Below are 6,654 nucleotides of genomic sequence, written 5' to 3'. Positions count from 1 at the left end.
AATCCTTTTAAAATAAAATTCTGAAATTAAGCATACCTAAAGGCATTAGGCCTATTAATTCTAAATAAGGAAGAGAGATATGCTGATAGCTACATATATTAGTGGACTTAGAAGAATTTGCTACACTGTATTTTCATAATACTACACAATTTACAAAAACACATTCTTATCCATTACTTAAATTACTACACCCCTTTGAGGTACTTAGGCAATACTTTTTAATGACTTTCTCACTTTTTCACATATTTTTCTCATCTGATTATTAATGTATGCTTATTTAAAATTTTTCAAACAATACAGTCAGTATAAGCGATAAAGTAAAAGCTACCTCATTATCTCATCCCCAGTGATAACTGCTGTCAGCATTTATCATCCATCCGTTTATTTTTATTTTTTTAAAAGATATTTATTTATTTATTTTTAATTTATTTTTTATTGGTATTCAATTTACTAACATACAGAATAACCCCCAGTGCCCGTCACCCATTCACTCCCACCCCCCGCCCTTCTCCCCTTCCACCACCCCTAGTTCGTTTCCCAGAGTTAGCAGTCTTTACGTTCTGTCTCCCTTTCTGATATTTCCCACACATTTCTTCTCCCTTCCCTTATATTCCCTTTCACTATTATTTATATTCCCCAAATGAATGAGAACATATAATGTTTGTCCTTCTCCGACTGACTTACTTCACTCAGCATAATACCCTCCAGTTCCATCCATGTTGAAGCAAATGGTGGGTATTTGTCATTTCTAATAGCTGAGGAATATTACATTGTATACATAAACCACATCTTCTTTATCCATTCATCTTTCGATGGACACCGAGGCTCCTTCCACAGTTTGGCTACTGTGGACACTGCTGCTAGAAACATCGGGGTGCAGGTGTCCCGGCGTTTCACTGTGTCTGTATCTTTGGGGTAAATCCCCAGCAGTGCAATTGCTGGGTCGTAGGGCAGGTATATTTTTAACTGTTTGAGGAACCTCCACACAGTTTTCCAGAACAGCTGCACCAGTTCACATTCCCACCAACAGTGTAAGAGGGTTCCCTTTTCTCCGCATCCTCTCCAACATTTGTTGTTTCCTGCCTTGTTAATTTTCCCCATTCTCACTGGTGTGAGGTGGTATCTCATTGTGGTTTTGATTTGTATTTCTCTGATGGCAAGTGATGCAGAGCATTTTCTCATATGCATGTTGGCCATGTCTGTGTCTTCCTCTGTGAGATTTCTCTTCATGTCTTTTGCCCATTTCATGATTGGATCGTTTGTTTCTTTGGTGTTGAGTTTAATAAGTTCTTTATAGATCTTGGAAACTAGCCCTTTATCTGATATGTCATTTGCAAATATCTTCTCCCATTCTGTAGGTTGTCTTTTAGTTTTGTTGACTGTATCCTTTGCTGTGCAAAAGCTTCTTATCTTGATGAAGTCCCAATAGTTCATTTTTGCTTTTGTTTCTTTGGCCTTCGTGGATGTATCTTGCAAAAAGTTACTGTGGCCGAGTTCAAAAAGGGTGTTGCCTGTGTTCTTCTCTAGGATTTTGATGGAATCTTGTCTCACATTTAGATCTTTCATCCATTTTGAGTTTATCTTTGTGTATGGTGAAAGAGAGTGGTCTAGTTTCATTCTTCTGCATGTGGATGTCCAATTTTCCCAGCACCATTTATTGAAGAGACTGTCTTTCTTCCAATGGATAGTCTTTCCTCTTTTATCGAATATTAGTTGACCATAAAGTTCAGGGTCCACTTCTGGGTTCTCTATTCTGTTCCACTGATCTATGTGTCTGTTTTTGTGCCAGTACCACACTGTCTTGATGACCACAGCTTTGTAGTACAACCTGAAATCTGGCATTGTGATGCCCCCAGCTATGGTTTTCTTTTTTAAAATTCCCCTGGCTATTCGGGGCTTTTCTGATTCCACACAAATCTTAAAATAATTTGTTCTAACTCTCTGAAGAAAGTCCATGGTATTTTGATAGGGATTGCATTAAACGTGTATATTGCCCTGGGTAATATTGACATTTTCACAATATTAATTCTGCCAATCCATGAGCATGGAATATTTTTCCATCTCTTTGTGTCTTCCTCAATTTCTTTCAGAAGTGTTCTATAGTTTTGAGGGTATTGATCTTTTACATCTTTGGTTAGGTTTATTCCTAGGTATCTTATGCTTTTGGGTGCAATTGTCAATGGGATTGACTCTTTAATTTCTCTTTCTTCAGTCTCATTGTTAGTGTATAGAAATGCCACTGATTTCTGGGCATTGATTTTGTATCCTGCCACGCTACCGAATTGCTGTATGAGTTCTAGCAATCTTGGGGTGGAGACTTTTGGGTTTTCTATGTAGAGTATCATGTCATCGGCGAAGAGGGAGAGTTTGACTTCTTCTTTGCCAATTTGAATGCCTTTAATGTCTTTTTGTTGTCTGATTGCTGAGGCTAGGACTTCCAGTACTATGTTGAATAGCAGTGGTGAGAGTGGACATCCCTTAGGGGATCTTAGGGGAAAGGCTCCCAGTGCTTCCCCATTGAGAATGATATTTGCTGTGGGCTTTTCATAGATGGCTTTTAAGATGTCGAGGAATGTTCCCTCTATCCCTACACTCTGAAGAGTTTTGATCAGGAATGGATGCTGTGTTTTGTCAAATGCTTTCTCTGCATCCAATGAGAGGATCATATGGTTCTTGGTTTTTCTCTTGTTGATATGATGAATCACATTGATTGTTTTACGGGTGTTGAACCAGCCTTGTGTCCCAGGGATAAATCCTACTTGGTCATGGTGAATAATTTTCTTAATGTACTCTTGGATCCTATTGGCCAGTATCTTGTTGAGAATTTTTGCATCCATGTTCATCAGGGATATTGGTCTGTAATTCTCCTTTTTGGTGGGGTCTTTGTCTGGTTTTGGAATTAAGGTGATGCTGGCCTCATAGAACGAATTTGGAAGTACTCCATCTCTTTCTATCTTTCCAAACAGCTTTAGGAGAATAGGTATGGTTTCTTCTTTAAACGTTTGATAAAATTCCCCTGGGAAGCCATCTGGCCCTGGACTCTTGTGTCTTGGGAGGTTTTTGATAACTGCTTCAATTTCCTCCCTGGTTATTGGCCTGTTCAGGTTTTCTATTTCTTCCTGTTCCAGTTTTGGTAGTTTGTGGCTTTCCAGGAATGCGTCCATTTCTCCTAGATTGCCTAATTTATTGGCGTATAGCTGTTCATAATATGTTTTTAAAATCGTTTGTATTTCCTTGGTGTTGGTAGTGATCTCTCCTTTCTCATTCATGATTTTATTAATTTGAGTCTTCTCTCTCTTCTTTTTAATAAGGCTGGCTAATGGTTTATCTATCTTATTAATTCTTTCAAAGAACCAACTCCTGGTTCTGTTGATCTGTTCCACAGTTCTTCTGGTCTCGATTTCGTTGAGTTCTGCTCGAATCTTTATTAACTCCCTTCTTCTCTTGGGTGTAGGATCTATTTGCTGTTTTTTCTCTAGCTCCTTTATGTGTAAGGTTAGCTTTTGTATTTGAATTCTTTCCAGTTTTTGAATGGATGCTTGTATTGCGATGTATTTCCCCCTTAGGACTGCTTTTGCTGCATCCCAAAGATTTTGAACGGTTGTATCTTCATTCTCATTAGTTTCCATGAATCTTTTTAATTCTTCCTTAATTTCCTGGTTGACCCTTTCATCTTTTAGCAGGATGGTCCTTAACCTCCACGTATTTGAGGTCCTTCCAAACTTCTTGTTGTGATTTAGTTCTAATTTCAAGGCATTATGGTCTGAGAATATGCAGGGGACAATCCCAATCTTTTGGTATCGGTTCAGACCCGATTTGTGACCCAGTATGTGGTCTATTCTGGAGAAAGTTCCATGTGCACTTGAGAAGAATGTGTATTCAGTTGAGTTTGGATGTAAAGTTCTGTAGATATCTGTGAAATCCATCTGGTCCAGTGTATCATTTAAAGCTCTCGTTTCTTTGGAGATGTTGTGCTTAGAAGACCTATCGAGTATAGAAAGAGCTAGATTGAAATCACCAAGTATAAGTGTATTATTATCTAAGTATTTCTTCACTTTGGTTAATAATTGATTTACATATTTGGCAGCTCCCACATTCGGGGCATATATATTGAGGATTGTTAAGTCCTCTTGTTGAATAGATCCTTTAAGTATGATATAGTGTCCCTCTTCATCTCTCACTACAGTCTTTGGGGTAAATTTTAGTTTATCTGATATAAGGATGGCTACCCCTGCTTTCTTTTGAGGACCATTCGAATGGTAAATGGTTCTCCAACCTTTTATTTTCAGGCTGTAGGTGTCCTTCTGTCTAAAATGAGTCTCTTGTAGACAGCAAATAGATGGGTCCTGCTTTTTTATCCAGTCTGAAACCCTGCGCCTTTTGATGGGGTCATTAAGCCCGTTCACATTCAGAGTTACTATTGAGAGATATGAGTTGTCATCATGATAACTATTCAGTCCTTGTTTTTGCGGAATGTTCCACTGAACTTCTTCTTAAAGGGGAATTTTAAGAGTCCCCCTTAAAATTTCTTGCAGAGCTGGTTTGGAGGTCACATATTCTTTCAGTTGCTGCCTGTCTTGGAAGCTCTTTATCTCTCCTTCCATTTTGAATGAGAGCCTTGCTGGATAAAGTATTCTTGGTTGCATGTTCTTCTCATTTAGGACCCTGAATATATCCTGCCAGCCCTTTCTGGCCTGCCAGGTCTCTGTGGAGAGGTCTGCTGTTACCACTCCTCCCCATAAAAGTCAGGGATTTCTTGTCTCTTGCTGCTTTAAGGATCTTCTCTTTATCTTTGGAATTTGCAAGCTTCACTATTAAATGTCTAGGTGTTGAACAGTTTTTATTGATTTTAGGGGGGGATCTATTTCCTGGATCTGAATGCCTGTTTCCCTTCCCAGATTAGGAAAGTTTTCAGCTAGAATTTGTTCAAATACATATTCTGGCCCTCTGGCCCTTTCGGCGCCCTCGGGAACACCAATTAAACGTAGGTTTTTCTTCCTCAGGCTGTCGTTTATTTCCCTTAATCTATCTTCATGGTCTTTTAATTGTTTGTCTCTTTTTTTCCTCAGTTTCCCTCTTTGCTATCAACTTGTCTTCTATGTCACTCACTCGTTCTTCCACCTCGTTAACCCTCGTCGTTAGGACTTCTAGTTTGGATTGCATCTCATTCAATTGATTTTTAATTTCTGCCTGATTAGCTCTAAATTCTGCAGTCATGAAGTCTCTTGAGTCCTTTATGCTTTTTTCTAGAGCCACCAGTAGCTGTATAATAGTGCTTCTGAATTGGCTTTCTGACATTGAATTGTAATCCAGATTTTGTAACTCTGTGGGAGAGAGGACTGTTTCTGATTCTTTCTTTTGAGGTGAGGTTTTCCTTCTAGTCATTTTGCTCAGTGCAGAGTGGCCAAAAGCAAGTTGTATTGGGAAAAGGAGAAAAAGAGAGGAGAGAAAGAAGGAAAGAAAAGAGAAAGAGAAAAAAAAGGAAGAAAAAAACGAAAAAAAAAGAAGAAAAAGAGAAAGAAAAAGAAAGAAAGGAGAAAAAAGGGGGGTGGGGGAAGGAAACAAATCAAAAAGCAAAACAAAACAAAACAAAAACAACAACAACAAAAAAAGAACCACGGGGGAGTATCTTCTGATTCTGTGTACTTTAAGTCCCTTGGCTTCCTCTGGAAGTTGTCAATCAGTCCAGCTGGTCTTCTGGGGGAGGGGCCTGTTGTGCTGATTTTCAGGTGTTAGCAGTTGGGGGAGCTGCTGTGCCCCTGCCTGGTGCAGGGCTCAGTGGGGGTTGTTTACCCCGTGAGGCCCCAGGAGCAACAGCCCTAGTGGCGGGGCCAGCTCTGCAGCCCTGGATTCAGCCCCCGTAGGAACTCCGGGGCTCTCCGTCTGCAGGGCCTGGAGGCTCCGGGGCGGGGCCGCTGATCTGCTCAGCTCGGGGCAGGAGCGTCCTCGCTGTCCTGGGCCCTCCCGGCCTCTGCCTGTCCCAGGGGGAGGCCGGATCCGGGCTGTGTCCGGCGCCCTGTGCTCCGGGGCCTGCGCTGTTGGATTCGCGCTCCCTCCCGCAGCCCCCTCCGCGGAGCCGCCGCCCGAACCCCCCCCCCCCCCCCCCCCCCCGAGCTGCTCCGGGTCCCGCCGTGCGCGCTGCAGCCCTTAGGGAGCTCGGCGCACTCTCCCGGGGCGCAGTTGCTCTGTTACTGTCCCCAGGAGCCCGAGGGCATCCCCGCCCTCCTGGGTCCTGCTCCAACTCCCTGCGAGCCCCTTTCCGCCCGGGAAGGTCGGTGCAGCTCCTGCGTCTCCGGGACGGGGCTCTCCTGTCCTGGGGACACTCGCCCCGGCCCCAGCCCGGCTCCTCGCGGGGCCCCTCCCCCTTGGAGGCCTTTGTTTCTTTATTTCTTTTTCCCCGTCTTCCTACCTTGATAGAAGCGCGAACTCTTCTCACTGTAGCATTCCAGCTGTTCTCTCTTTAATTCTCAGACCGAATTCATAGATTTTCAGGATAATTTGAAGGTTTTCTAGGTAATTTGGTGGAGACAGGTAATTTGGTGGAGACAGGTGATTTGGAGACCCTACTCTTCCACCGTCTTGCCCCTCCCCACTCATCCATCCTTTTAGATGTTTTTCTATGCATGTGCATGTTATATGTAAAAGAGTAGGATC

Source organism: Canis aureus, chromosome 24 (genome assembly GCF_053574225.1).
Source record: "Canis aureus isolate CA01 chromosome 24, VMU_Caureus_v.1.0, whole genome shotgun sequence".
In the NCBI taxonomy this organism is placed as follows: Eukaryota; Metazoa; Chordata; class Mammalia; order Carnivora; family Canidae; genus Canis; species Canis aureus.
This window is presented reverse-complemented; position numbering follows the sequence as displayed.